At 36.6% G+C, this 25,424-nt stretch overlaps 1 long non-coding RNA gene across 1 annotated transcript in view; it reads right to left on the minus strand.

The window, feature by feature from the left end:
- Window positions 1-25,424, minus strand: part of LOC147834003 (uncharacterized) — a 152,227-nt gene that overhangs the window by 57,136 nt on the left and 69,667 nt on the right. The gene's annotated exons all lie outside the window — the stretch shown is intronic.

Here is a 25,424-nt window from a genome sequence, read left to right on the forward strand (position 1 = left end):
AGCCACAGCTTGGGTTCCAGCTTTTTGCCATACAGTCCACAAGGCAACCAGAACTAACCATTTTCTGAATTGCTCATTAATCGCATAGCATAAGTAGGTGTGTATTATATATACTGTACTTATGATGAATATGTGATAGAAACAAAACTGCAGTGTACATATACAATTGTTACATATATATTTCAATTTATTTATAATTTTTATGAGAATTAATTGCATATAAATTTCATCAGATTGACTCATACCAAAGATTATATGATAGAAAACGATGTTGTAAATAGCTTATACATTTAATTTATACTTACTTATACTTCTGAGGGCCCTATAAGAAACCAGCTATCTTGCTTATTAGTTAAATCCGCCCCTGTATGTGATAAACACATATACATAGAAACAAAACTATACAAAACATATTTGTTGCATATATATTTAGATAATAAAATTTGAATCATATATATATATATATATATATATATATATATATATATATATATATATATATATATATATATATATATATATATATATATATATATATATTATAAACATTTATTGAAAAATATGCATGCATGTGTGTATATACACTCACCGGCCACTCTATTAGGTACACCTTACTTGTAAGGAGTTGGACCCACTTTTGCCTTCAGAACTGCCTTATTCCTTCGTGGCATAGATTCAACAAGGTACTGGAAATATTTCTCAGAAATTTTTGTCCAATATTGACATGATAGCATCACGTGGCATAGGCTCAATGCTCAATTAGTACTAATGAGCCCAAAGTGTGCCAAGAAAATATCCCCCACACCATTACACCACCACCAGCAGCCTGAACTGCTGATACAAGGCAGATTGATGCCAAATTCTGACCCTACCATGCAAATGTTGCAGCAGAAATCGAGACTCATCAGACCAGGCAACGTATTTCCAATCTTCTATTGTCCATTTTTGGTGAGTCTGTGCGAATTGTAGACTCAGTTTGCAGTTATTAGCTGACAGAAGGGGCATCTGGTGTGGTCTTCTGCTGCTGTAGCCCATCCGCCTCAAGGTTTCACATTTTGTGCATTCAGTAATGCTCTTCTGCATACCTCGGTTGTTACTGTTGCCTTTTTATTAGCCCGAACTAGTCTGGCTATTCTCATCTGACCTCTGACATCAACAAGGCATTTGCGCCCACAGAACTGCTGCTCACTGGATATTTTCTCTTATTCTGACCATTCTCTGTAAACCCTAAGGACGGCTGTGTGTGAAAATTCCAGTAGATCAGCAGTTTCTGAAATATTCAGACCAGCCCATCTTGCACCAACAACCATGCCACATTCAAAGTCACTTAAACCCTCAAAGTTTCCCCATTCTGATGCTCAATTTGAACTGCAGCAGATCGTCTTGACCCTGTCTTAATGCCTAAATGCATTGAGTAGCTTGCATGTGATTGGCTGATTAGAAATTTGCGTTAACAAGCAGTTGGACAGGTGTATAATAAAGTAGCTGATGAGTATACATAATAAATATACACAGTACATATATTTGAAGTATATTTTATATAACCCATATTTTAGATTTACATTACAGTGCGTATAATTTCAGTTAAAACTTATATTTTTCAATGCGATTAATCACGATTAATATTTACAAGGGAAATTATTTTGCAAATGTAATTTATTCTCTTGTTATCTACATATTAGAGTTATAATTTTACATATTTAATCATATAAACATATCATATAATCATAAAACTCAAATTGAAATAGCATAACAAATGCCTATGGGCACAGGATTTGGAAAATGGGTTCCTGTCTTTCCCGTTTTTTGAAAACCTGAAGCTACATCTATAAAGAAGAAAAAACAGATAATAATGCCTCTTATGATATTTGGACCACTTCTCTTGGGATGTGAGGATACAGCACGCTGAAAGGAAGAGCAAGAGTTTGGAGAGATTTAGATTTTGGCACGTTAATTAAAGACGTGCTCTGTCTGAACTTAAAAGAAACTCCCCACCAATTTTGAGCGAGTAACTCTAAAGCTTTGTGTAATGGAGCTTGCAAAACTCTTTTTCCAGTCACTAGTCCACTAATCAGTCGATCGCTAATCAAACGCTCCTCCTTTTCGGCAGCGAGGTCAAGCTGTGGGTCAAACCTCAGTACGGGGCACGAATGGGATTTCCTTTCGCTGCCTTTATTATTACCCTCTGTGTAATTAGTGCCACTGAAATCCCTTTTGTCTGAGGAGAGGAGGAGGATAAAAGCGTCCAAGCTTGGGCGTGTGGTCTCCTTTCTTCACTGCACACCTTTTATTTCCTCTTAACAAGCTTATAAAATATGTCGACAGGCTTCAAACTGGGATTGTGTTGGGAAACTCTGATAACCAAGCGCAGTTACGTCAGCTCACTCCTGGGCTCTTTTCAAAGTCCTCCACACGCTTTATCTAGCAGGACGTAATTAACGGCGTTATCGCATATCTGGCAGAGTTGGAGTTTGGGAGAGGATCGCTAACAATGCTTTTTGTTGCACGTACAAAGAGTAAAATGCCTAATGTTTGAAACGTAAAGCCTGCTCTGAAGCTCGGCAAGAACTTTTGCAAGTAATTGTCACTGGAGGATGTTGTTTATTCAAGGGACATACCGATGGAGGAGAAAAAAAAGGACGATGCAAGACCCGGTGGGGTTATGTGCATACTTTTTGGAAACTTTTGATTTCACAACGACTTTTAAGTGCAAGTGAACAAGAAAATGAAAATCTAGTGTAGAAATGAAGAAACAGACGTCATGTATGATCAGAGGATTCTATGCACACGTCTTCACTTTCTTTAAAAACAGGGACTATACAATGTAAACAACTTTAAAAAAGTAATTTTAAGTACTAAATAAAATAAAATAAAATATTTAAATGAATAAAACTAAAATAAAACAATACAATTGAATAAATAAATAAATAAATAAATAAATAAATAAATAAATAAATAAATAAATAAATAAATAAATAAATAAATAAATAAATAAATAAATAAATAAATAAATAGAAGTCAGTGGATCTGTTTGAACATTCTTGAACTGATCTAAATCAGTAAAATAAAATGAATACAACATTACAACAACAAAATAAATAAATAAATAATGAATTAATCAGTAGCTACAGATTAAATAAAGAGCTGAAGTTTAGATACAGTCAACAAATAAACAAACAAACAAATATTCTTGAAAAATAAAAACCTCTATAAATAACCATAACAAAAATTCACCAGGTTTTCAAGTGACAACATTAGACAATAAAAAGTTTGCAGCACATTGACGGTGGAATAAAAGCCATTGGCGGGTATCATGAGAGTCTGTTCTGCTGTGAGTGCAGTTACATTCAAAGACGAGCCCTCAGAGAGCTTCCCACACTTAATAAAGACACACAGTGTAATTGGTTTTGGATTGAATTGATGACACACTGTTAACTGCAATCAGAATACTGCTATTAAAAGTATATGCCCGTATATTAAACTGCTTCAAAGTTAAGTCCTCAAGACCACTGCTTGGTAGTTTTTGGAATACTAAGGCAAGAGACTGCAGGTGAACAGGGCAAAAAAAAAAATTCTCACTAAATTTCCCACTTGACTGGTTACACTAAGAATTCCAAGCATGTTATGTTACAACTTTTCTGAAATGTCATGTTTAAATAGACAAACAAGCCATTTCTTTATTAAATATACATTTCTATAACAAATATCTGAACACTTGACAAAGACCCAAATTCTTAATTTCTTTTAATAAATAATAATAATAATAATAATAATAATAATAATAATAATAATAATAATAATAATAATAATAATAATAATAGTAATACTTCCTTCCAGGTACTGACTGGGCACAGTCCTGCTGAACTTCAGTAGATGACAGAGAGTTGCAGAGAGCTAGTTTTTTACTGATGGGATTTTGGAAATTTATGCACACTTTCCAATGTAAACAAAATTAAAATATAATTTTAATAAACAAATAAAGAAAAGGCATATTAATATGAATAGAAATCAACTAATATGTTTGAATATCCTGAAATGAAAGTAAATCAGTAAAATAAATTAAAACTATCACAGTAATAAAGCAGTACTGTACATTACAGTATTTATATTAAGAATCGCAAACAACATTTCTGAAATGCAGTGTTTAAACCATTTCAGAGCCTTTTCTTTATTAAAATAAAACATTGAATAAAGTTCAAAATGTTTGTTTCACTTTAGTGACACATTAGAGTTAGAATTTTATTAATGGGAATAAGACAGTTTCCTTTTTCATTCTTTAATTCAGAGAATATTCAAGTATTATTAAGTCAGCGTGGGAGGAAAAAGCTCTTGGTGAAAACAGTTTGGGTGTTTTCACAAAAGCACTAAAATCCCAAAATCTTAAAATTAATGTGAATAAAAAAGTTTGTTTTTGCCTGAAGGGTCTTGCCTGTAAGGTACAGTTCACCAACAAGTCAATGGCTACCGGTTTAACAACATTCATCAAACTACAAACAGAAAAAAAGCAACATAGAACCGCTTGGGGATGAGTAAATGATTGATAGGTGATGTAAATTTTCATTTTGAGCCAACTACCGCTTTAAGCCAATGTAATGCTGCAATGCATTAGTCCTTGCTCATAATTGCATCATTTTACACCACACAATGACAGACAGAAGAGGCACGTCGCACTTTTGGCTGCAAATTAACATTGTCCCCTCATATGGGCTTTGAATAGCTTTTTCGTTGTCCTGCATTCCCTTAGATTCTCTTTCTTTTCTCTCTGTTGTTAAGGGGCAAGTTCTCCAGACGGCATGGGACTTCTTTGCTGCTGAGGCATCTGCTGCTCTGAGCCACCCAAGGCCAATCTTTTGAATCGCGAACTATCCAAACCCTGCTTTTTTTTTTTCTTGTTTTCTCTCTCTCTCTTATTTCTTTCCTCTTTCTGATGGAAAAAGCTTAGTGCATTCAGGGAAGGGTGAGTTGAATTCCCCCCTCCTGGCCCATAGTAATCCAGGCTCAGGTCTCAGTTTGCAGACACAATGGGGCTTGGAGAATTGGACTTGAGATAATTGTGTTGCTATCCCATTTCTCCTGTAATGGAATCTCTCATGAGTGGCGGCAGCGGCTTAGCAGATTCTGAATGGCGTCTGTGCCGATAGCACCCAGACGAATCCTTATGTGCTGCGCCATTTTGGAGATAGTCCTAGCTGTGCTTTTTTGATTACTTTGTGCGAAAAACTCTAAATCTCCCTCCTGTGCTTCTCTTCTCTTTTTAAAAAAAATGGGCCTGTCTCTTTAACTCTCTACTTAAAGAAGTAAAAGACAGGTCCTTTGGAAAGTGCCGAGAATCATTCGGGACTTGTTAAGGGTGTTGTAGAGAACAGTAGGAAAAGGTGACGTACACAATTTGGAGTAGAGTCTTTTATGTTCTGTAGCATTACACTTTTGAATTTTGTTTCTGCTGAGTGAATACCTAGTGTCTATATTTTTGGATACGTCTATTTTTGTTTTCTAGGACAATTACTCTTGTAGGTAGGTAGTAGGTAGTGCTGTCGCCTCACAGCAAGAAGGTCGCTGTGTCGCTGGTTCGAACCTCGGCTCAGACGGCGTTTCTGTGAGGAGTTTGCATGTTCTCCCTGCTTTCGTGTGGGTTTCCTCCGGGTGCTCCGGTTTCCCCCACAGTCCATAGACATGCGGTACAGGTGAATTGGGTAGGCTAAATTGTCCATAGTGTATGAGTGTGTGTGGATGTTTCCCAGAGATGGGTTGCAGCTGGAAGGGCATCCGCTGCGTAAAAACTTGCTGGATAAGTTAGCGGTTCATTCCACTGTGGCGACCCCAGATTAATAAAGGGACTAAGCCGACAAGAAAATGAATGAATGAAAAATGAAATTAAATCAATAAAATTAATTATATTAGTAAACCAATCTGGCCAGTAGGGTTCAAACCAACCAACCAACCAATTAACCCACCAACAGACCAACCAACCAACCAAGCAAGAAAGCCAGCAACAAACCAACCAACTTAGCCAATCAACCATCCAACCAACCACACTTGACCTTCAGACTAAGCGACCGACAAGCCAACCAACCGACCAACTAACTGACTAACCAACCAACTAAGCCATCCACCCACCCACCCACCAACCAATCAGCCAACGAACCAACCAAACATGACAGACCGATTGACAAGCCAACCAACTAACTTACTAACTAACCAACTAACTTACTAACCAACCAGCTAAGCCATCCACCCACGCACCCACCAACCCACCCACCAACCAACCAACCAACCAACCAACCAACCAACCAACCAACCCCACCACTCACCCACCCACCAATAAACCAACAAATCTAGCCAATCAACCATCTAACCAACCAACCAAACCTGACCGACAAGCCAACCAACTGACCAACTAACCAACCAACTAAGTCATCCACCAACCAACCAACCAACCAACCAACCAACCAACCAACCAACCAACCAACCAACCAACCAACCAGCAAGTCAACCAGCCAACCAACCAACCAACCTACCCACTCACCCACCCACCAATAAACCAACCAATCAACCCAGCAAAAAACCAACAACCTAGTCAATCAACCATCCAACCAACCCACCCACTCAACCAACTGACCGACGACTAACCGACTAAAAAACTAACCGACTAAATGCATGGAAAAATGCATTCTAGGACAGACAAAATGGAATGTCAGTGTAGCAACAATAAACTAAGAATTCAAGTATAATACGTACATTCATAAATTACCAATTCTAATTGGTATTCCAATTCGGCAGGCTATTTTCAACATCTAGTATCTGCACTTGTCATGTCATGTTTCCTACATCACTCCAGTCTTTTTTCTCAACTAATACTATCTGGCAAGTCAATAATTCATGCATTTTTTTTTTATTAATCGATGTAAAGTGGCTGTGTAATAATCCACATAATGTGTGCAGTAAGCTAGTCATTATCACAAAATTAGCTTAAATGGAGGCACAAAGCATAGCCAGTGCATTATGGGTCTCTGATCACCTGGCTTGGGTTTATTTTACACTAACAACCAGCTAAACGTACATTATTCTCTTGAACATTTCAGTCTTTAACTGTATTTTCTGCAATTCCTCCTCCACTCTTGTGATGAACAGAATGTGGTAAACACTTTAACAATAAAAAAAAGAACATCTACATTAAAATATCTAAACATACAATTATTTAAATCACACAGCATGACTACTTGAGGTAAATATGTCTTGAGTGTTTCAAAAAGCAATAAAAGGACACCACTAGAAGAAATAAGTTCAGCACGCGCATGCAATTTATTCATAGCATGAATAGCATTGTACCTAGAGTTAAGGACTAAAACTCTCATCCATCACAGCTAATGTTCAAACTCCTGGAACCAAGCTTTCAAAGGAAACACTTATGGTTTGTCGAACAATGCCAAAACTGGGGGGGGCTGTTATGTGAGCATTATAAGAGACTTTTACAAAGATTGATGATTAACTTACACTGTATTCTCCATTCTGAGCAGGGAAGCGAAGTTTCTAGAACTTTGAAAACCATTTTAAACCACCTTCTTATTGATTATTCAAGAAAATAAGTCACTCATGTTCTTAAAGGCATATCAGCAGGAATATAACTATGTATTGTATAGCATATATGCCACATTTTCTGTGAATTGAAGCTGTGGTTTGACATCAAACTCAGTATGACTATGGACCAAAAGAAAACCAATAGAAAGCTCTGTCACGTAATTCTATGGGTGCACAAGCTGATAGGTCTTATACAACCTGCTTCCATCCACATCATTAGCAACATGGTACAGGTGATTGGTTTCTGCTATATCAGCTTCCAATGAGCATGCTCCGCAATATTTAAAAACATCAGTATTGTTTGTGCTAGCAATCTGCTGCATGTTTTTGTACAGATCACCTAAAACAACAATTAACATAAGGGAAAACTTTCTATCTATGTGCTATTGGTCTGGTAAATTTATGAGCATACATGCATTCCAATTTAACTGCATTCAATAAGTAATAAACTGTATTTGCGTGCTGTGCATTTGTGAAGGATCCAGGATTCGTTTCACACTTCTTAGTCCGTTTGAACATGTTAAACATGTCACATAGTTTGATCTGTTTCAGTTCCTCTCTGAATTTATATGTTTTTATTTCACTTCGGAAAAAAATTAATTAACAATTCTAACACAGTGTTTTTTAATTATCTACAGAAGTATGGCAATGACATTTTCAGGTTCTCGCTTATACTTGCTCAAATGGTTGCTGTTTTTTATTATTATTAGTCTGCTTATATATTGTAATAAGGATACATTATTTGGGTATTAGTATTAAGCTATTAGACAAGGTAGCTGATGCAAAATAGCCAAGACACACATAGATTAGTGAATTAAAGGTGTAGTTCACTCAAAACTGAAAATTCTGTCAAACTAACTTTCAAAATATCTGAAACAATCTGATAGGCAACTGATAATAAAACACATACAGGCTTGAAACTTGACATTTTAAAGAAAATGGAAACTATTAATTTCCATAGCAGGGCAATCAATCAATCAATCAATCAATCAATCAATCAATCAATCAATCAATCAATCAATCAATCAATCAATCAATCAATTAATCAATCAATCAATCAATCAAGCAAAAAAAGTTTAATATAAGTGGAGTGTGAGAAAAATATATGAAAGGATTTAAATTGTAGGGTAAACTGTCCTTTTAACAGCCTTTACACACTGGGATTAACCATGGGTTATTGTTGTTTACCTTTGGTGAAATCACCACCTTTCAGCCAAGGTAAAGAAAGACTTGCGATTTGGTGTTTGCTTCATTTGTGGTCAATTGAAAATAATAACAATTGTAGAAAACGCATGCAGGTTTGAAACCACATGGCCAAACGAATGATGTTTAAATTTTCATTTTTGGCTTAAATTTTAGGCGGATTGGCAAAGAAACCAAGGCATACATAGTCCAGCACATTATAGTGTCAAATAATTAGGCAAACTAGCCCAAGTAAAAAAAAAAGTCAATCAAACAAACCAACCAACAAATATGCTCTGCTTATTGCAGGGGGAGTGTATTTTATTCACCTCTTGCGCAGATATATTATTGTTTAGTAATGCAACTGTTTGTTCAGGTACCGGATCAAGTTTCCTGCATATGTTTGCAGCACAGTGTTCTATGTTCTTAGACAGATAGTTCACTTTAAAATTCAAATGTACTCACCATTTTGTCACCATAGAATTATAAGTTTCTATCTGACATTTTTGTCAAAATTGAGTTATTGACATATTAATTGACAACTTGTTTACATTATGGGATGTTATGAGAAGTTGTCTACATTTTATTTAAAAAAAAAAATATTGGTACACATACTGTTTGCTATATGGAATGCAAAAACATTGAAGTTTAATATCTCAAAATCATTCATAACGCAGATAAAACCTTATAATTCCAGGGTGATGATTTACTCATCTTCAAGTTGCTCCAATCCTTTATGAGTATATTTCCCCTTTTGAACAATAAATAAGATATTCTGAAGAAAAGATGAAAATGGCAAACTTTTAATTTCCATAGTCGGACAATCAATCAATCAATCAATCAATCAATCAATCAATCAATCAATCAATCAATCAATCAATCAATCAATCAATCAATCAATCAATCAATCAATCAATCAATCAATCAAAAACTATTTGTAAGTGAATAGTTATTAATATCTAACTGTCTTCAAAATATCCTTGTATTCTTTCATTCATTTATTTTCTTTTGGCTACATTCAATTTTTTTTTACTTGTTTAAACTAATTTAAAATGAGCTGAAACAACACAATTCTTGAGATTTCATTGGGATAACTTAATTTTTTTATGTTCAATTAACAGAAATTTGTTAAACATGTTAAATTAACCTAATTGATTTGTGTTAGGACATGAATGAATTGTGTGGAATCCTGCATTTTTCACAGTGTAAGTATCTTTAATAATCCGGGGTCGTCACAGCGGAATGAACCGCCAACTTATCCAGCATATGTTTTACATAGTGGAGGCCCTTCCAGCTGCAACCCAGTACTGGGAGACATCCATACACAATCATCCACACATTCACTACAGCTAATTTAGCTTATTCAAGTCACCTATAGCGCATGTCTTTGGAGTGTGGGGGAAACTGGAGCACCCAGAGGAAACCCACTCGAACATGGGGAGAACATGCAAATTCCACACAGAAATGCCAAGTGACCCAGTCAGGACTCAACCAGCTACCTTCTTGCTGTGAGGCAACAGTGCCAACCACTGAGCCACCGTGTCGCCCTGTTTGTATTCATTCAATCATTTTATTTTTGGCTTAGTCCTTTTATTTAACTGGGGTTGCCACAGCGAAATGAACGCCAACTTGTCCAGCATATGTTTTACATAGCGGATGCCCTTTTAGCTGTAACACAAAACTGGGAAACATCCATACACACTCATCCACACACATATGCTATGGCCAATCTAGCTTATTCAATTCACCTGTAGCACATGTCTTTGGACAGTGGGGGAAACCAGAGCACCCAGAGGAAACCCTTGCGAACAAGGGGAAAACATGCTAACGCCACACAGAAATACCAACTGACTCAGCCGGGACTCCAACCAGTGACCTTCTTGATGTGAGGTAACAGTGCTAACTAACCCACCATGTTGCCCTGTTTGTATTCAATAAAAAAATTTAACAATTAAAATAATAATAGCATGTTTAATACAAGTGGAAGGTATTAAACAATATATTGAAGCATATAAATTGTAGGGTGAACTACCCCTTTAGCAGCTTTTTCACACTAGGATTAACCATGGGTTATTGTTGTGCTAATCACCACTGTTCAGCAAAGGTTTAGAAACATTTGCTATTTAGTAGCATTCATTTTTACCTGAGGTTGAGAAACCCTGCCCTAAAAGAAGAGTTATGCCTAGAATCACTTCTGCAGTTGTAACTCTGCATTGCAATACAGTGTAAGAGTCTCATAGCCAGATGTTTAGATGCTTCAGATGCTTTAGATAGCTGCATATGACTTTTTATTGCTTCCAAGTTATGAGAAGAAAAAGTATAGGTAAACCATTCCATCATTCAATTATTTCAAGTGTGAAAAAACCTTTACAATAACATACCAGGGGTTACAGTGTTACACACAAAAGCAGACTCCGAGTAAGTGGATTAGAGTAAAAACATGAATAAATTGTACTTATATAAGCTCATACTGTAGAGTGCAGTAGAAAAAAAAGTGACTTTGAGAGTAACTTAAAAGACGCACTGGCTAAAGATTGAACTCGGGCAAAGTTCTGCACCCTGATGACAGCAGGAAGAAAGGATCTGCAAAAACGTTTTCTCATACACCATGATGGGAGCAGGCTGTTGCTAAAGGTGCTCCGCTGTGCAGTAACAGCACCATGGAGAGGAGGAGAGGTGCTTTTCACAGCCGGTTGTGCTTTGTGCGGAATCCCTGATTTCTGAGCAGAAATAAGAATTACATTCAGACAGACTATATATGAGCGCAGGTTTTTGAAAGTGGGATTAGAACAAGTGCTTAAAAGAAGAAGAAGAAAAAAAAGTCGTAGTGACCTGTCATAGTGACATGCTGACAAGGTTTGTTGCTTTTCTCTGAATTCATCTAAAAGTCAGCGGGTAGTTTTCCTAATCCTTTCAATGTAGGGATTCAGAAACACTTTCCATCCAACTAAAATGCGAGTCATATAGCGTCATTTCTCTTGTTTGTCCATAGGAGGGCACTGTGGTTGCACCCATAGAGCTGTTTGCGTTTGGGAGCTTCTCTGCAGGCTCTGGCAGAATTACTTTCATGGCCTATGAATAAAAATCATTTCTTGGAACTCTCACACTCACTTCCCATATGCTGAAATTATACATCTGCCCTGTGCATTTCAACTTTCGCGGAAACACAAACTATATGGATAGCCCAAACAGATGCACAGCTTATTAATACATATATGCTTAACATTTAAAGGCTGCGTTTATCCAAGTGAAACAATTTGTAGACAAATGAGAACTTGTTTAGGAGGCAAAAATAGACATTTGCTTTGTTTCAGTGCCTGACTACAGAGGCATTGTGAAAATGCCACCACAGCAAAGACTATTCTAAAGGGAGGCATTATAATTATGGTACCTTCATTTGGCTAGAATGTATTTTGTAAAGATGGCTAACATATCATTTCTTTTACATTTCAATGAATTACAAGATGCTTTGATAAAAGTAAATCAACTGTAGATTATGACATCAGGAATACATTGTGGGTTTGATTATTGGAATTCATAAAATGATGAAAATGGTGCCTAAAACTTGATATACATTGGCATAGTTCAATTCATTGCATGGACAAGACTTAGAGTTCTGTACTGTGAGCCTCCATTGATTACTCATTCTCATGTAAATCTAGTAAGTATAAATGATCACTAAAAAGGTCCAATTGCAATAAAACACAGACTCGGATGTTACTCACTTATGCACAACCACAGAAGCATTTGATTGGCCACAATGTTTTCTAGTGAGACAACAATAATGATAATCCTACTGATTATTTATTAAGATTAACACTGCTTATATTTCCTTTGTATGTGGGACCTATGAAACCAGCATTATAGAGCTATCAGAAAATGCAAAGACAGAGTGAAAATGTTGGTCTTGGTGGTGGGACTATTTTCAGGTGCTGGTAATATCATTGTGCCTGCTGCAGCAATGGTATAGCATATAGTTTTACACCAGAATATATTGTGTTGGTCTTTGAACATGATGTGACTACAGAATTATTTAAATATTTAAATAATTATCTAATCAATGCTAATAATATATATATTTTTTATTTATTATTATTATTATTTTTTTTTACAATTTTAAGTGAGATGCTCATGGTCTAATCCAATTCAGTGATCTACACTAAGCTAAGCTAAAAGTGCTCCTACCAGACCTGGAGATAAACATAAGATAAAACTCAACTGTTAATTTCTAGGACTTATTCGCCTATTTTCAAAAGCAAAATGTGCTCTTTTTACGAGACTAGTATGATGCATTCAGCAGTTATCATAATCTTAAATCCTTAAAAAAGTTTTTTAATATTTTGATAAAAAAAAACACATATTACAAAGACAATTGCAAAACATTATTTATATTATTCACAATTTTTTTTACAAAACATTATATACAAATTACTGCTTATGCAAGGTGTTTCTAATACAGCATCTATGGGGCTGAGAGTAAATTTGATGTTATTCTCTCCTCTGGCTTCCGCCATCAGTCTAACACATTTTTTTCCTTCATCTGAAAGTCTTGAAAACACCATCGTGTTTTTCTTTTATTATTTCAGCAAATAGAGTTTTTAATTTAGTGTTGTACTCTTCATTCACTGCACTCTAAATTTACCCAGCTATGAAGCCTTCTGCTACTGAGCAAAGCAGAATCCAGAATCTATAACACTATTTTATCTTAGCAACATAGCAAACCACTGAAAATGGTTATGTCATTGAGTATCTCTGTGTTATTCTGTTACCATGTAGTCTGTATTATTATGACTTTTTTTACAGTATAACCCACAAACATAAAATAAAAAAGTCTGACCTCTTTACTGTCTACTGGTTGCGTATTAGCACATAATAATCCCATATTCTGCACGACCATATTCTAGATCCCTAAACTCTGCACAATTTACCTTAACAGCAAATACTTTCTGAATAAGCAGTAATTAAGTGTTTATTAAGAGAAAACTCCTTGTTATTAGTAAATATTCATTCACTAATTTCTCTAATATTCACTAATATTCATTCACTAACTAATTTCCTTCGGCTGAAGCAGGTCGCACATCACAGGTGCCGTGACACAGTGCGCACAGTTGGAAGTATCACACACTAGACGCACACATTTAAATGTTATTTAATTTAAAACTATTCAGGTACTGCTCTGTGGCATGGCAGAAATATGAACAGTGTCCTAAGTTGTAGCTGGGCTTCACAGACAGCCACAGACTTGCGGTGCCCATGTACATACCCTCATAGAAATCTATGTTTTAGAATTCTAAAATTCATGGCATAGTGCGCGTATCCAGTGTGCGTTCCCCTTTAGCCACTACTTTAGAGGTCACCACAGTGGAATGTAACGTCAACTTTTCCAGCATATGTTTGATGCAGTAGATGCCCTTCTACCTGCAACCTACTAACAAACACCCATACACACTCATTTACACAGACACTCATGCAATACAGACAGTTTAGTTTATTAAGTTCACCAATAGCTCATGTCTAGGCCCACACGGAATCTGCTTACGCAGAATTTCGCAGATTTTCCGGAGAATTCTGCAGATTTCTGCAGATTTTTAGCCAATCATTAATTCTGTTTATTTACTTGAGTAAATGTGTAAATCTGAATTTATTCAGTATTTATTCTGTAAATTATTACTTTTTATTTCATATATTAAGGTTTTAGTTATGATACTTCGCTGGACACTCCCAAAATAATTCCGCAAAAATCCGCAGATTTTTAAGAAATTCTCTGCAGAAATAGCAAAAAGCATCCACAGATTCCGTCTGGCCCTGCTCATGTCTTTGGAGTTGTGGATGAAACAAGACCACCCAGAGGAAACTCACACTAACACGGGGAGAACTCCACACAGAAATGCCTACTGGCTCAGCCGGCACTCAGACCAGCGATCTTATTGCTGTGTTGCGATAGTGCAAACCATCGTGCCACGTATTAGTGAATATTTGTTCCCTACTTTAAAATGATCTCAAAATTAATTTGAATATTTCATAATAAAATAATATCCTAGCTGTAGAAACATATTTATACATGCTTTTATTTAATTATGTCCTAGTATCATGAATTTCTCAGTTCGCTGTCTCCACTTTCTTTATCTTTCATGTGTTTTAGCCTTTCCTTGCTGTTAGTAGCTGTGGAGAGGCTGACATTTAAATATATGCCATGTTGAAGTGAGAATCAGCATTTTTCCATTCTCATTCACTCAGCAATTCATTCACCTGACAAAACACTCTCCATCATGGACCAGTGCAATCTAAGGCACGCTCTTTATTTAGATATGCTGAGGCTGGGCAGGGAAAGACCACTGTGCTTACGTAAAAGAAAACGAAGTTGATGAAGAAAGAGGAATGAAAGGCTTCTGAAAGAGACAGCAAGACAAAGCACAGAGCCTAAAGAGAGACAGAGAATGAAATGAGAGAGACAAATGAGCAGATGAAGAGGAGGTTGAGATACACGTGCAAAGAAGTGAAAAACGGGGAACTCATCATATAAGAAAACTGTCAAAAACAGTGGGATGCGGGAAAGAGAATTTGTGAAAAGTGACAGACATGAGGTGAAAGTGGGACTTGCAGGATTGCAGCATATGGTGTGTTTAAAATGAAATCCATTTTAAATGAAAGACCATTTTAAATGGCTAGTTTGAAGCACTTTGGTTCGGAATGACCCTTCAAAATGGCAAGCATTGTTGTTTTTACTTTGAAGTGCCCTTTGGAGCTGGGTTTATCCTGTTTGGAACACAGCACTACAAAATAAATGGCAGATGAGATCGATCATGGTTGAAGCTTAACTCTGCAGGACAGTGGACATCAAGGGACAGAGTTAAGCATCTGTGCTTTAAAGCTTAATAAAACTGCAAACCCAACATAGAACATGATAGACCATGTCATACAAATGATCTGTAGTAGGGCAGTTGATGTAGCATAGGGACCAATCATTGAGGTGAATCAGGTTAGCTCAATGCCATGCCAACAAATTGGATCAATAATGTATTACCTCAACAAACTGAACAGAATGTATGTGACAGCATTGCTTATCTCATGAACCTTTATGAACATAGGGAGCTAGGTCAGATTTTCAATAAACAATCAGAATTTTTTGTTACAAGAATACCCTTGTGGGAAAAATCCAGCATTGTTGATCTGCGGCATAAGGTATCTTTGCATGCTGGTAACGGCAAGAGACGCTGGTTGTTAGTTTGCCAATCTCAAGCATATCTTGCCTGTTGGAACCAGCATGGGGTGATGGTTAATGGTCCCCACCATTTGCAAGCAGGAGTGCTGCTGGACTTTGCTTGAGAAAAGCATGACTATGATGCTCCAGCACCATAACAAACTGCAAACAGCATAAACCTGCCTGGACCAACACTGATTTCACCAGGTTAGAGAATTGTGCTAGCTATGCTCAAGTAAAGAATAATTTTTATTTAAAACATGTGCTGCAAATATCATATCGTCACTTTGGAATTATAAGGTTCTATCTGCGTTCTGATTGATTTTGAGATATTGAGCTTCAACGTTTTTGCATTCCATAGCAAACAATATGTATGTAACATTTGTTTTTTAAATAAAAATACTTAAAATGTAAACATCTTTATAAAAAACATCTCATAATGTAAATAAATTGTCATTTAATAACATTCATTCATTCATGTTCTTGTCGGCTTAGTCCCTCTATTAATCCAGGGTCGCCACAGCGGAATGAACCGCCAACTTATCCAGCAAGTTTTTACGCAGCGGATGCCCTTCCAGCCGCAACCCATCTCTGGGAAACATTCACACACACACACTCATCTGCTACGGACAACTTAGCCTACCCAATTCACCTGTACCGCATGTCTTTGGACTGTGGGGGAAACCGGAGCACCTGGAGGAAACCCACGCGAACGCAGGGAGAACATGCAAACTCCAAACAGAAACGCCAACTGAGCCGAGGCTCGAACCAGCAACCCAGCGACCTTCTTGCTATGAGGCGAATGTGCTACCCTCTGCGTCGCCCATTTAATAACAATATTTCAATAAATTATTTTGACAAAAATGTCAGATAGAACCTTATAATTCCAATTCTATTCTGCATGTGTGCCTGTTTAGATGCATTAAAGCTTAAGAGCTCATTGATTTTAGAATTTAGTTATGAGCTCATGAGTTCATGAATATAATATCAATGTTATTTTATAATATTATTACAAACAGACCTTATTCATGTTATACGCTGAATTTTATAGAAATGGAAATGAATCTCTGAGGCATATACTGTACATATTGTAATTACTTTTTGACTACAACATTTGACACATTGTTAAACTAGAGTCTAATCCAGTAACACTTAATTTACTCTGATGGTCTTCTGTTGACTGTTACTTCAGTAAGTCACTCGAGTATAAGCAGACTGCATGCTTAATCTGCCAACACTATTTTAATAGTTCCCAAAATGCTCTACTACTGGTTATGCGTAACTTTGCAAGCATGTCAACTAATTCTGATAACACTAACAGTCTACTAAACCTCTAACGAGAGTTACGTGTAAATGTGAAATACTTATTTAGTCAACAGAATCTTTAAAAGAGATCATCAAACTAAAGTGTATGCAAATCAGTTAAACAGGATGCCACACTTTTAAAAATAAAGGTACTCCTGGAATACATGGTACAGAGAAGAACATTTAATATCCATGGAACGTCTACATTCCAAAATAAATAAAAAAATTATAAATAAATATTTAATAATAATAGTAATTATACATATATATATATATATATATATATATATATATATATATATATATATATATATATATATATATATATGTGTGTGTGTGTGTGTGTGTTTGTGCGTGTGTGTGTATGTACACATTAGTGTTCCAGTGTTCCGCCCAGTGTATCCTGAGCTATTAGTTACAAGAATGCTATGGCATTAGGAAGTATTCACTAAAAGAAATTCTTATATAGCATTCAACCCAGGCTAATACATTTCTGGAATTTGCTAAATTTGTCCCAGAAGGTTTTTTTTTTTTTTTTTTTGCAATTTTTGTTTACGCTAATCCATCAGCGGCTGCTGTGTATGCTTTATGATATCTCAAATTTCTATCGCAAGTGCCATTCGTGCCTGCTCTTCTCATGTGTCATGAGGTAAGCGGTCAGCTGGTGAGCGTGAACTGGAATGGTGTCATACCGCCTCGTAGCATTCGTTTTAAAGATGAAATGCAGCCCTACATACTTCTAGCTACATCATTCGCCATCTTCAGAAAAGTATATAGAGCTACATTTTCAGAATGAGCCTGTGTTTATAGCATTAGTCCAAAAAAGATTTTTAAGAGTGTACCAAGAAGTCTGTTGCCACCACAAGAGTGATCAGATCAACTATTTTTATACTTCAAAGAAGAAATAGTGTCAAATTGGTTTGGAACGATATGAGATGCCAAACCCCCCAGAATTTTTACTTGGGCGAACTATTCCTGTATACGAATGGGAGTCTCTTGAGAAGTCTGATCGAGAGCATCGGGGAGAGGGGTTTGCGATGCGTGTTGTCTCACCTCTGCTGAACGCGGCACCCTGTTCAGCCTCAGGGCTCTTCTGACAGGATCACAGTCCTGCGATGTTAACCCTCCTCTTTCCCTCCGTACACTCTCTGCAGAGCGCAAGCAACATACAGGACGGAGGAGAGATCAAACGCTCCTCTCTGATGAGCAGAAAAGAGCTGGGGAATGACAACGGTAAAAGAGGGTAAGGGGAGGAACCTGGGATAAAGTGAGGAAGCTGCACATCCACGGGGAAAACACGTCACTGTTTTCATAAAAACATGAAGCGTTATCTCGCTCTTAGATAAGTGAGGATCCAAACCCTATTTCCACCAGGTGCGGGAGTTACACATGCACTCATTTTCGACTCTTCTGACACCCCTGAACCCTCACCCTTTCAAAACATCTACTTGTGGAGCAGCCACTCTCTGCCACATGCTAAAGCTAATTAGTAGCGAGTCTTCTGCTTGTTAATTGGCGCCCTTGACAATGCGGAGGCGAGTTGCCTTTAGAATCCAGCCCTGCTTTTACAAAAGGAAAGCATTTATGTTAATTTCCCCCTTGAGCCTCGTTGCTCTTTCTTTTTTGCTTCCTCTACAGACCTGTTTCCTCGCATGCATGTCTTAACTATAGGATTCTTGCGTTTTCTCTTCAGATGCAAGAAAGTCTTAAGGAACATTTTCTCCCTCATTTGTCCTCTGCCTTAGAAAGTGATGGTGAGCTTGCCTCGTGGTCTTTGTGAGGGTCTGGATTTTGACAGGTGGTTTTGTGGCCTTTGGGGGGCACTCAAAGCCTACTTTCCTTCTGCAGTCGATGCTGGACTCGCTCTTACGGCCTTATGCTAATTACCCTCGTGAAAAAAGACCATCACACACATGCAAAGCCAAGTTCACTGGCTAGGCTAAGTGGAGTGGGAGACAACGAGTACACATTAAGCAAGGTGCATTCATAGATTGCATGTGCTTGTGAAAATCAAAATACCTATGTATGTTTTACTATTATTTTGAGAAACAATTAAATACAGTTGAAGTCTGAATTATTTCTGTTTAAAGGAGAGATTTTTTCAACACATTTCTAAACATAAAAGTTTAATAATTCAATTATAATAACTGATTTATTTGATCTTTGTCATGATGACAGTAAATAATATTTAACTAGATATTTTTCAAGACACTTCTATACAGCTTGAAGTGACATTTAAAGGCTTAACTAGGTTAATTAGGTTACCTAAGCAGGTTAGGGTAATTAGGCAAGCTATTGTATAATGAGGGTTTGCTCTGTAGACTATCAAGAAAAATATATAGCTTAAAAGGGCTAATAATTTTGACCTTAAAATGTTTTTATTTATTTATTTTTTTATTAAAAACTGCTTTTATTCTAGTTGAAATTAAACAAATAATACTTTCTCCTGAAGAAAACATTATCAGACATACTGTGAAAGTTTCACAGTACAGACAGACAGACAGACAGACAGACAGACAGACAGGTAGATAGATAGATAGATAGATAGATAGATAGATAGATAGATAGATAGATAGATAGATAGATAGATAGATAGATAGATAGATAGAAAATGATCAATGATTCATGATACATAGTAAATATTTTATTTAAAATTTTAAAAAATAAAATTGACTGTATCTGGATAAACACTGGTTAATAGCAGTTGACCATCATGTATTTGCTTTCTTTTTGTTTTGGTCCTTTTATGTTTTTGCACATTGGGGTTTAATGCAATTAAAGATGACACTAAAACCACCAGTATAGACAGGAAGTTCTTGACTTAAAGAAGGATTCATTGAACCATTTGTTCAAACAGTTATTTTAAGATACATTCATATATGTATGGCATCTTAAATCAAAGCAAAGTTTATACAGACAGACATATAGACATATACAGTAAAAAGATGGATGGATGGATAGATGGATGGATGGATGGATAGATAGATACTTTCCTAATATCTAAAGGCCACCAGTTCTACGAGACACACACACACACACACACACACACACACACACACACACACACACACACACACACACACACACACACACATATATATATATATATATATATATATATATATATATATATATATATATATATATATATATATATATATATATATATAATTTATTTACAACCTTTAAATAAAACATATATTTTCACTTTGCTTTTTTGTAGCTCTGGAATGAAACTAACAAACAAACAAAAAAAAAAAAGTTATGTTAAATTAGAATTTACAATCTACACCACCTGACAAAGGTCTTGTCGACAATGCCAATTGTAAGAGTAACAAATAATAACTTGACTTCTAGTTTATCATTTGGAAAAGTGACAGAAGGTAGATTTATCATATGAATTATAGGGTAAATTGTTTCATAATCATCACAAATACTGCACAAGACCTATTGGACCCAAGGTTCTAACAGAAATCAGTCAAGATTAGTGAAGGAAAAATCATGGATTAGGGTTACATTCAGTATGGGGACGTGCAAGGAGATCTTCAGAGTTGATGGCAACATCAACAGCCCAAGGCATCAAGACATTTGTGCTACCCGTTACATTACAACCACAGGAGAGTGCAAAAAATTCCTGAAAGCAAAGAAGGTCAAGGTGCTTCAAGACTGGCCAGCCCAGTCACCACACATGAACAATATTGAGCATGTCTGGGATAAGATGGAGGAGACATTGAAAATGAAGAAAAGAATCTTGATGAACTCTGGGAGACCTGCAAGAAAGCTGTCTTCACCATTCCAGATGACTTCACTCATAAGCTTTTTGAGTCATTGCAGAGATGTATAGGTGCTGTCCTCCAAGCTCATTTGAGTCATACAATATTAATTCCTTTTCCACTGCGCCATGACTTTATATTCTATATATTATTTCTGTTAAGCAGCAAGACTTTTGTCTAAGCAAAGTCAGACCTTACTGTCCTAATTAAATATTGAAAAATCAAGGCATGATCATATTTAATTTTGGTAAAAAAAATGTAATCTAGAGGCCTTTGCCTTTCATATAAGCCACTTCTGATGCCAAACGATCAACAAGAAGTCAAGTTATTATTTGTTGTTTCTAAAACTTGGATAGGCCACAAAACTTCTGTCAGGTAGTGAATGTTCCCACTCCAACCCTTCCCATTATTTTCACTCTCTTCTCATGTGGGATGGTGGCACAAATCAAAGGTTACCATCGGCTAACATTGTCCCGTGGCCCCTAGTTTGGACATCTCTGCTATAGATAATGTTTCAAAGAACTCTTTATACTCACAGATAATAGAATATAAAAGACTACCATAAACTGGCCACTTGTAAACACAAAAAGGATTTTGTAGACTATAATTTCAATTATAATAATTTGTACCCAGTCATAACCTCTTAAAATTAAGAAGTTGGACCTTTAATTCTTTTTTTTTTTCAGATTTCCACTTTAATGGCCATCCACTTTATTTAAAGATATTTTAATGCTAATTACAGATCTGGTCTGGATTTTTGAACTATTAAGGGGAAAGTTCATCAGCATGAGTGCATATGGCTTGTGTCTAGTCTAAGCCGCAGACACAGTTTATGGGCTAATAAATGACTAAAATAGATGGAACAGAATATTGCATTATAATCCAAAGGGCATAATTAGTAATGTTTTCAGAAAAGCATAATGAATTCGAGTCAATTGTTTTCGCACTGATGAATTCTCTGCAATTCCTAGGGCCTGATGTTACAGTAGGTTGAACTGGAGTTTATGCAAGAGTGAAGAAGAGCTGCTTTAATCAGGTATGTTCATAGTGTATTTACACACTGTTAAGGCTGTAAACACTAATAAGTCAGGAAACATTTGGAAGTAGCATCTCTACTGACTATCAAGATTTCTCAGGAGACATTTTGTTTCTTTGGCTGACAGTGAATGACAGTTTTGTTTATTTGACAGGATGTTTTTATGCACTCAAGTTGTGAATGTTTTGTTAAACTTTACACTAAATATGGTTAGAAAAAAAAAAACAAATGGAAAATTTTGGGAATAAAATAAGCTGCTTAGACTTTAGTGCTTTCAAAATATGCATGCAATGTAAAAAAAATCACAGAAAAAAAAAGAATTAGGACAAAAAAAGAGGAAGATATAAATTGATTAATGTTCTAAGTTTAAAATAAATATGGTTAGAAAAACCAATGGAATAAAAAAATCTGTGAAAATATGAGTGAGAAATATAAATCTGCTTTAGACTTTTATAGTTTTAGTGCTTTCAAAATAAGCATGCAATGTAAAAAATGTTCAAGAATAAAAAAAAACTAATAAAAGTGAAACAAACATTCTAAGGAAAAAACTATACAAAAGCACTCATTAAAAGTCAAAATAATAATATAATTTCAGTTATGCCTTTAAAATGGTGCATTTTCATTTTTACTAACCTAATGTCACACACCCACATATTAGAATCACTTTTCATAAATACATATATACTGTACGCTTACTTACTTTCATGCACACTCAACACAATTCAACTAGACGTGGGAGTGTAAAAACAAACCTTTTGTTATGAATATTAATTGATCGGGGGAAGAAGTTCATGCTATGCTGCCAACAGCAAAGACATATCATTAACATATTACTGTGCCATTCTCCTGTATTTACCTCACCGTAAACATGAAGCACTTTGAGATTTGAACAAAAGCCTTAAATTTGCATCTCTCAATTGACTTTTAACTCTCTACATCAAAGCTGGTAATTGCGGATGCGGAGCGCTTAGACACAGATCGGCGTCCAAATACTGCTAGTCGGTTTGCGTTTTTATCACATGCTAACAACCGACACTCTTTAGAGAAATAAATTAGCACATTGTTAGACAAAGCTTTGTCACTGCCAACTTAATTAGAGCTAATGCATCAGCAAGCCTGCCTAGTCGAGTTGATTTGGTTAGGGGCTTTTAAAATAGGCCAGTCTGACAGCGCAAATGCAATTTCAGCCTTAAAGATGAATTGTCAGAGCCACAGTGTAGCTCCCTGTGAATGACAGCCCATAAATACTCAATAGTAAATAGTTTTAAGGACCCCGAGCAAGTCGTTTGCTCTCATTTAAATAATTGCAGGTGCTTCAGGTTGGTGCAAGTTCTTGAGCGCGAAGCCCATTAATTCTGTGTGTCCGTTCTCTTCGATCTACGCCATGGCTTTTGTACCTGTCTAAGAAGGCAGCCTCAAACGGCAGGTGCACCGAAATGCCCTTTCATGCATCGCCATCAAGCCGAGTTGTGTTTGTACTGTTCTCGACAGGCAGGTTGTCCTGCAGATTTCAGTTGAGGCTCCAGATGTGAGGTAGAACTGTTGGCTACAGCTCAATGCACCGATCCGCAGGTCCTCTCAGAAACACACGCTTGAGAGAAGATAGGGAAAGAGATTTGAGCGAGAGCCTCCCCCAGGTCGAGCCCTACCTTATGAATGTGTGAAACTTGTCACTTTAGAGCAAGCAAAGCGACTCTTCGCAGTTCCTGTGGTCTAGCGATGGGCTCCCACTGCTTGTGGAAATTGCTCCTCAGACACGGAACAAAGTCAAACAGAAAGAAAAACGGTCCTGTTAAACAACCTTTCTTCTCTGTGTTGGTGGAAGGAGCTGCTAGAGAACACAGCCGCCATCGCAGCTGGAGGTATGGCAACCTGTGAGCGATAATTGGGATGCGACCAAAAAGTAGAGTTCATTAGATTACAACCAGGACTTTTTGATGCCCCTCGAAGACGCTGTTTATTTGTGCGTGTGTGAAAGAATGTTTTGCTAAGCAATTATTGACAGCCCCGTGGAGTTTTCCGCCACATCAAGGTGATTATTGGATTCTAAGGGAAGAAAATAGAAATATTATTCACTTTGTATTTCTGTATTACCATGAGAGCTCCCTCTTATAGATGTATTAGATCGCTGATCTGTGTATAATATCACACTTTTTTCACTGATGAAACATGACAAGGGATGACAAGCAGTGACTATATCTAAAGCACACTGATTTAGTTTTACAGGCCTTAGAACTGGGATGATTGGAATGTTTTGTGCATTTCAGTTGGGAGGGTTATGAATTTCAGCTATAAATTTTCACATTTTAGATATTCCTAGAAAACAGCTCAAGAGACTGTTAGTGCACTTTACATTAAACAACACTTTCCCTGTAGACATGCCGGCAAATGGAAAGTTTAAAGGCATTTTATTTATGAATAATAAAGCAGATATATATGCTGCTCTTGATTAAACTGACAGTCATGTCATTCAACAAAAAAACAGCAACTAGAGTATAGAGAAAGCTGTGTTTTCATTGTGCAATACAGACAGAATGTAAAAACCACCACCACAATATAGCTGATGAAACAACTCAGGCTCATTCTAAAAACGTATTTCTATTTACATTTCTGAAGACCACCAAATACTTCCAAGCTACGTTTTTTTTTTCTTTTGCAAATCCACCAGAGGCCGCTGTGTATGCTTCTTCAGATCTCAGATTTCTCTTACGAGTGCCATTCATGCCTGCTGTTCTCGCGTAAATTCACCAGAGGCTGCTGTCGACTGACTGTTTGACTAACTGACTGATTGACCGATTGACTGACCCACCCCTCCTCCTTCCCTAAACCCAACCAATTGTATTGATTGACCCTTCCACTCAATTCCCTAACCCCAAACAACAATTTTAAAAAGTAATCCACAAAAAAGCCCTCATCTGAATTTTCAAATTCTACCGCATTCTCACTCTGTTATTTACTTGTTTATTTTATTTTTGGCTTCTGTTTTTGTCTTACCTGCTTTCTGGAACCATTCTTCACCAGACTCTAACCCTGTCGTCGTGGTCAACTCCTCTCTGCTTCTAAAATCCAAAGACGTACATGGCGAGCTAACAGGACAAACTGGTAACAGTGGGAAAGACGTCCATACGGACGTAAGCGGTTACGAAAAGGAACGGCGTCATACCGCGTCTTATCATTCATTTTTTAAATTAAATGCAGCCAAACGTACTTCTGGCTACATATTTTAGGGCTATGTTTTCAGAATGAGACTATGTTAGATGAAACACACACTATGTATCTCTTCTAGATAAAGCAAACCAATGTCTTGCTAGTAAAGCTTTGAGAGATGATGACTCATACCTTTAAGGGG

The sequence above is a fragment of the Danio rerio genome, chromosome 14, assembly GCF_052040795.2.
Source record: "Danio rerio strain M-AB ecotype USA chromosome 14, GRCz13ab, whole genome shotgun sequence".
NCBI classification, from domain to species: Eukaryota; Metazoa; Chordata; class Actinopteri; order Cypriniformes; family Danionidae; genus Danio; species Danio rerio.